Here is a 7,779-nt window from a genome sequence, read left to right on the forward strand (position 1 = left end):
AGCACTTTCAATTGTCTTTGTTTTTGGTTGAGTGGAAATTGTATTTAGAAATTGTGCCACTATAAAACATCCACCCAACAATTTCATTTCTGCTTTATTTTAACAATTTTTGCCTACAAGGATTTTCTTAGCCAGGGATCTAAAGGGATAAGACAATAGCCTATAAATTGATGTACATCCCCAAAAATGGTGCACGAATTTACCCTCTCTGTAGATTAGAATTAATAGTTGAAATGTTTGGACTCTGAATGAACCAACCAATTAAAATACAATAATAGTCCTAAAAGTTTTAGAGCCAATGAATAAGAAAACGTTATTATAAAACTTTGGGGACAGCCCAATGTTCTTCCCTCATTGTATTATAGTATCCCAGTTACTCTATCACTAGGTTTTTTTTCAAAATTCAGAGAAATTTGAGTACATCTTTACAAAGCACAATGCTCTTTTGAGCATTTTGAAGTTTTCGCACTTATATACCTTTATATGCACACATGTTTTAATGCTGTTTTAATAATTAGTTTTTGATATAAATTATTAATAATGTTTACTTTTTTCAGGTTACAATTGAGAAAAAACTGAAGAATTATAAAGAAAATAAACATTAAAAACACAAGAAAATACCAAGGACATTAATTTAAGTGAAAATTTATATAAAAAAATGTATAATAGTCTTTATTTTTTTTTTAAAATCTGACCAAGACTTGAATGTTTCAACGTGTGGTCTATTTTTATTTTTTTTAAAGAACTAGGCAGCCGCTAAATACCCATTAAATAGACAAAATAATTTTTTTAGCAGCCAAACGGCTTAGTTGCAGCTGTCGAGTCCTGATTTAAACCATATTGCTTACAGATATATCATTTTCCCCCCAATAGTAAATTTATTAATGCATTTAGTTATATTATGTTACTAAAGAATTTAAAAACCCTTATATGTAAAATAAGTAAAATCATTTGATTATTTGATTATTGAATATACAATTATGCTTGTTATTAAGTTGTTTTAAACTGTGATATTGATATAAACACATTTGTTTATAATTTCATGTATTATTATTATATGTAGTTAAAATTATATGTAAAGTTATTTTATATGATTTATAAATATATTGATACATTTATCTTTTTATTTATTATAGGCAGAGCTTTAGATATATAAGGTATGTCTGTGTGTTCTGTTAATTTGAGATTTGAGTCATGAGATGTTTTAGGCCATTTTTTTGCCTACTTATTATCCCATGATAGCAGAACCCCTAGACGTATTCGCTAGTTAAATCATATATGGCTAAAACTTTAAAATATATATCTTATGCTAGTCCTGTACATAGATATAAATAAATCTGTATTTGTACATTATGTTAGGTGATATATTTTTGTCAATTTAGGTTGCTAACATGGAAATCAATTATTGGTCAGTTCTTTCATCCCGTAGGAGGGGATGTGGTAAAGGGGTTATCGTTTTTTTAGCCCGTTGCGAGTTTCACTTTATCTAGAGTACATGAAAATCTGGAGTAAGATACCAGTAATAATACATCCATTGGCTTGGAATTTCAAAGGATTTGGCCCATTGTCGTCAAAATTGTCTGTAAACGATTCCAGGTTTTACCAGGGGAGGGGACATTGGGTTGTTTATTACCCTGGTCCTCAAAGTCTCGTAATAACACGATTTTCTTATTCGTTGACCTAAAAACTTTGGGTCTTATTAAATTTTAATGAATTGGTTCATTAAGTTGAGTCCCAAACGTTACAACAACTAGTTGAAATCTATTGGGGTTGTAGATCAATGTATTGGCCATTGTCTTATCCTTTTAGATCCCTGAGTATATAGAAATAGAAGTGAAATTAGTCTTAACATTAATGTAATTGGTCATGAACAAACAGTGAAACGACCAGAAAATGAGCGCGGAGATGTTCCCACAATTCCCCATATTTTTATATCAATATTTGCAAAGTGTTTCATAATCTTATAAGACGTATCCTATTATTTAAAGTAATAAGGCGTTTAGTTTGTCTGTTAAATTCTCGCTTACCGTTGAACTGTTTGAGTTCTCCATTTTAAAGAAAGTTTACATAGTATCCAGTAAGGTTTTTGCTAATATTTTATTGTCGATGAGCAGGCGATTGTGCATAAATAAAAGAGGCTAGATGTTGTTCTGTCCATAAAGATTTTTTCAACAACTAGAAAAATTTGGTTTTATCTTCACATTAAAACTTTATTTCAAAAAGAGGAATGTTTTTTTTATTATTTTCGAGGGGTATAGTTCTACCCTCCCAAGAAAATTGCCATTGGAACCCATTCCAAATATGTAACATTTAGGGTAGGGGAAAGAAAAAATTGGCGGACCACATTGAACTGTAGTATTTATTTTGCAGTAGTGATTGCAAACTCAAATATGAGCTAGTTATTGGATAATAAAAATCCAAGTGAAATTTTTATAACCTTCTCATGCCCCAGTGTCCAAATTCAGGAATTTAGTTGGATAAGACAATGTACATCCCCAATGATGATACACAGATTTATCCCTTTTGTAGACATTATTTAGTGGTTGAAACATTTGGACAATAAAATGAATGAACCAACCAATCAAAATTCATTAAAATTGTTAAGCAAACGTATAAGAAATAGTTATTATAAAACTTTGGTGACAAATTTAATATACATCCTAATGTCCCCACCCTCCCTGGTCCAAATTGAAATTGTTCTCGCCCATGAAACCTCTATTCATGTTTATTATTTATGTCATGGTGAGGTTACAATATACTTCTGCACAAAATGACAAAAGTAAATCTGAAAGTCATATTCCAACTCAAGGCCTCTTGATGGATTAAATGCAAGAGAGAGGGGAAATTTGACCCCACAATTTTTATTTTAGTTTTAAGAAGAAAAAGTATGTTTTAAAATTTTCAGAGGGGTCGGGTACTTTGGAGGTATCCTCCACCCAAATAATTACAACCCTTCCCTGAACCTATAAGAATCTTCGTTATAAAAGATAACAATTATTTGGTAGCACAGATTACAAAGACATGATAAGTTTAAAATGTAAATTCAAAATTCACGATCCTCATAAAAAGCTAAAAAAAATGTAGCTGGACCTAATATTAAAATCTAAGTTTGAGAGTATAAAATCCTAAAGAAAATTTAGCTGGACCTAATTTGAAAATCTAAATCTAAGAGTATAAAATCCTAAAGAAAATGTAGCTGGACCTAATATAAAATCTAAGTTTAAGAGTATAAATTTCTAGAGAAAATGTATCTGGACCTAATATTTAAAATCTAAGTCTAAGTTCCTATGCAAGTTTGGAGGGGACATTGGACTGTAAATTATAATGGTCGCTAATGCTTCATAACCACGTACTCTTATTTGTTGGTATAATTAAAAACTTTAGAGAGATTTTATTTCATCTTTAATAATTGATATCTACTAGCAGAGATCAATCTTTACCACCAATAATTTTAATCTATAGGAGAGTAATTAAGACACTTGGGAGAGAACATCAATTCATCGTCTATTGTCTTGGTTTCGTAGCCATACTGGAATATCTATTAAATTTTGTACTAGTAAATACGTGGTCAATTATGACCCGCCCTAAATCTACAAACACTTGCAAATTTAATTTGCAATACAAAAAAATCAATACAGTATTTGCAATTTTAGCAATGTTATTTACTCCCCTAAACTTTCTAAATATGTGAATATAGCTTGTTTCAAACTAAATATTTTAAGTTCCGTTGGCAAAACATGTTCTTTTCAATAATTGGGTTAAGGATTAGAGAAGATTTTTTAAGTTTTACATCTTTTTATCTTTATAACCAAAAGAAAGGGCCTTCTAGTTATCTCTATTGTTATATTTGCATAAATAAGAAAATGCTTCATGGCAAAATTGATCCAATTTAAGAGGCCTCTAATTTAATTTTAAACGTTTAAGCAAAGAAAGGTCAATAGATACTTAAAAAAATAAAAAATGTATACATAGAATTTATGTTAATTCTTTATAGTATTAGAGGTTCTGTATTCAAAAGGGGAGAAAGCTGCTAGAATAAATAGGTTGACACCATCCTAAAACTTAAATCTAAAAATAAATAGCCTAGGACCATCACAGGACCTATGTGAAGCTTACCTAAACCAGCCTAATCGGTTCAGTAGCCACTGAAATATTAAGCTTCATACAAAAAATACCTTGCTTTTTTTAGTCAAGGACTTGCGTCTAGAAAAATAGTTTTAAATCATCCCAAGATGTAAGTCTAAAACCGAAATAGCCTAAAACCACCACGAAACTATGTAAAGTTTATCTAAAGTAGAGAATCCAATCTGTTAAGTAGTCACCAAATCTTAAGCTTCAGACAAAAAGTACCTTACTACTTTATAGTAAAGGATAGAAATAGAAACATCTAAAAAAGGAAACCTCAACAAGTCAGACAAAGGAGTTTAACAGTTATAGAGTTGCCCCACTCTAAATATCAAATATGTTTCATTATAAAATTTAATGTAATTTTTCTTTCTATTGAACATTATCTGTACAAACTGCGCATACCTAGCATTTCAGTCATTGTTTTGTTATCCTTAATTTGCATAAAATTGATAGGATGATTTCATAATCTCCCAGAAATAAGAGTTTCTTCCAAGGCATGGCAGCAGCGCGTCAGCCAAATGAGGGCCTCAGGGTAATCAACCTTTTACATTTTTAAAAAGCATCTAAAAGTCTAAACCTGACCTAAATATGCCTTTCCCTCTTTTTTTTAAAAATTTCAAACCTTCCAAACGGGTTTAAATTTGAGGCTTAGTCGCGGCTGATGCGCAGCTGCCGAGCCCAAGTTTCTTCAACAATAAAACAATGTCCAAAAGTTTTACCCTTGGCCCTGAATTGAATGATTTACAATAACCAACTCTTGCCAACTGTTTAGAATTCCTCAAAATTCCATAAATTTAGAATATGAATTTCTTTTTGGATACTGAATGAATTAGGGTAAACCAACCAGAAATAATAAAAATTGGGGAAAGAATAAGGAGAAAACACTCAAGCCAAACTTATTCTTAAACATTTTTTTGTATCTACATTTTGTTTTTTTAAAATATACGTTCCTTTTGCAAAAAAAAAAGAAATCTCGGACAATATACGTACAATTTACATGATTTAGCCAGTGACGGACTCTTAACCCTTAACGGTCGGGGGGGGGGGGCGTTGAACGCCCCCCCATCCGGTTTTTTCTATCTCATTTTCTGTGTGTGAAAGATGAAGAGCCCAAACTGCTTGACTTTTTAAGTATGGGTATGACACATAACTGAGAGTTGGAATTTTTTGAAAATCTCCATCCTGGCGGGCACAGGATGCCAGCAAACCTGGCAGGGTCATCCAGGTAAAGAACAAAAATATTTTTTTGACTTAAACAAAGCATTTTATCTTACCAAATTACTAAAATATCCTTTAGTAGTACATCCTCATCTTAAATACAGGTGTTCAAGTCAATTTCAGGTTCCAGGTATGATTCTGCAGGTTCTGATCCTCCAGGTCTCCAGAAATCTTTAAAAGGCTCCTGTGGCCGCAATTTTTGACTTAGAGACTTCAAATTTTAAACTTAAGCTTTTCTTATATGTCTAGATAATGTATTAAAATTTCATAAAGATCCGCCGCCGTTTTCCCGCCGACCGCTGACTGTGGCGGCTGGCAGCTGCCAAGTACAGCTGCGGCCGCTGAAATTTATATTTTGATATTTTAAATATAAAATTTACATAAAAATAAACATTTTCTGCAAAAAAATTGTTCTTCTAGCTTTAAAAATAAAAAAATTACAGCCGTTTGAAATTTTTAAGTAAAAAAGGACCTAAAAACAAAGGTTGTTAAATAAAAGGGTGAAGGAAGCGAAAATTGACTTAGACTTATAAAAGGTCGGAAATTCATCATAACACAGGGGACTTGCACAAAACTTTTTAGCCCTCTAGCTCTAATAGGAACTGAGATAATAAGGGGGGGCGTTGAACGCCCCCCCCCCCCCCCGACTGATTAAGGTGCGGCAAGGGGCCCGACTGTTAAGGGTTAAATAATAGAATTTAAGAACATTGGTAAGAGCATAGACGTCCAATTGTGGGGTTAAAGGGTGTTACCCCCACAGAATTTTTTTAATCACACTAGGTAACCCCCCTCAATCCTTTAAACCCATCATTTTTCCCCCCTTAAAATAAAAAGCTTGGACGTCCCCGAATTAAATCTTTTTTTTTACAATTACTTTTCTAGTTTGAAAAGGTTTATACAGTTTTAGAATATTTTTTAAAAGTAAATATTAAAATGTCTGATGTACTAATATCCTAGTTATAAAGTAGGATTGCTACTATGAGAGAAAAGAATGCGTCTTAGAGTAGCGTCTGCACAAAAACCGACTGTTGTTTTTAAACTACATGTAATTCAGCATGATATTTGAATTTTTGAATATATAAAAGATGTTGAGCTGTGGTATTCATTAACATGAAAACTTGTTGAATTGATATCAAAATGTGTTTTCATTGGCGAGGATAAATAATGGAAACATAGTCTCCTTTTCTGTCCTAACACCTGGGGTAGTAGGTTAAGTAACACCAATCAGATAACTAAATGCTAAATAAGGATATTCTCCCTACTCTGTCGCGACATGGCAGCAATTTTTTAACGCCTTTAGTTATGGCGCAGTGTTGGGCCGAGAATTGAACCCATCACCTCACCGACAACGACTACGAGTTAAGCCACCACGGTTGCGAATAATCTATCTAACAGGTTCAGTAGTTTCCCCTAAATGGCCTCTTTTTTAAAATCCTTTAAAATTTTCTTATAACACCAAGAGGAGAAGAGAAAAACTTGATGGCATACATCAAGAAATACATCAAGGAGTCGACTGACGCAAAACAAAACGCCAAGAATAAGGCATTAAAAAAGATTAATAATTGAAGAAGAAAAAAACACTGTTCTAATAATAACAACCTAACTCCTAATTTATAATGTTAAAGCCACCAAATAGAAGCGACTTACCGGCGGCTGCTTAGCAGCTGGTAAGAAGCAGTGATAAAGGCGATTCCTAGATTTTTTACAGATACAGTCTAGCATTACAATTTCTTATTGTATAGGAGCTAGTTGTAAATGTACTGTGTTAACAGTGTTGAAATAACTAAAGGAACTGCCTGGTGTGATGTTTGAGTGATAGGAAGTTATGTTGATTAGAGGGAAGAATAGAATACTGAGGTTGATTCTTAATATCAGAGGTGTGTTACGATTTTACATTGTTCAACAATTACAGGAAGGTGGCGCGACATTAATAGACAGAGTAGGGTGAAAACCTTGGCCTGAAATAGGCGCATCTCATTACCATACACATTTAGAACTTTCAGACTAAAGTCGTGCAATCAAAGAGTTAGTCGTCTGATGGGTGTTACTTAACCAAATACTTTGGGTGTTTGGACAGAAAAGGAGTTATATGGATCCCGTTATTTTTCCTTTGTTGTCGGACCTGACGTTAAAGTGTCATGGATGGCAGCTTTTCCCATATGAGGTAATTAATGGGCGAGATCTTAAGCTTCATATGGGCGTTCGGACAAACATACTTGGTTCGTTTTAGTATTCTAGACGAGCTGATTCACACCTAGCCGCAAGGTTGGGAGGGCCAAGGAGTATCACAATTAGCTTTGCTTATAGTATCTTACCTTGTTGTTCTCAGAATCATTATTCAAATATGAAATTAATAGGATAATTATATCACACAAAAAGTTGTCACTTTTAAAAACTCTATAAATTCTAAAATGTAAATTATTTTCCCTCTTG

The 7,779-nt window shown here is 32.8% G+C and overlaps 1 protein-coding gene across 1 annotated transcript in view; it reads left to right on the forward strand.

Annotated features, from left to right (window-relative positions):
- The window catches only part of LOC145309395 (uncharacterized), a 155,123-nt gene extending 154,005 nt beyond the window's left edge, over nucleotides 1-1,118 (forward strand). The window contains exon 14 of the mRNA XM_080150334.1: nucleotides 558-1,118. The gene's annotated coding sequence lies outside the window, so the exon portion shown is untranslated. The remainder of the gene's footprint in view (nucleotides 1-557) is intronic.
- The last annotated feature ends 6,661 nt before the right edge of the window (nucleotides 1,119-7,779 follow it).

This window comes from Acartia tonsa, chromosome 2, assembly GCF_053477335.1.
Source record: "Acartia tonsa isolate MP-2025a chromosome 2, ASM5347733v1, whole genome shotgun sequence".
NCBI lineage: Eukaryota > Metazoa > Arthropoda > Copepoda > Calanoida > Acartiidae > Acartia > Acartia tonsa.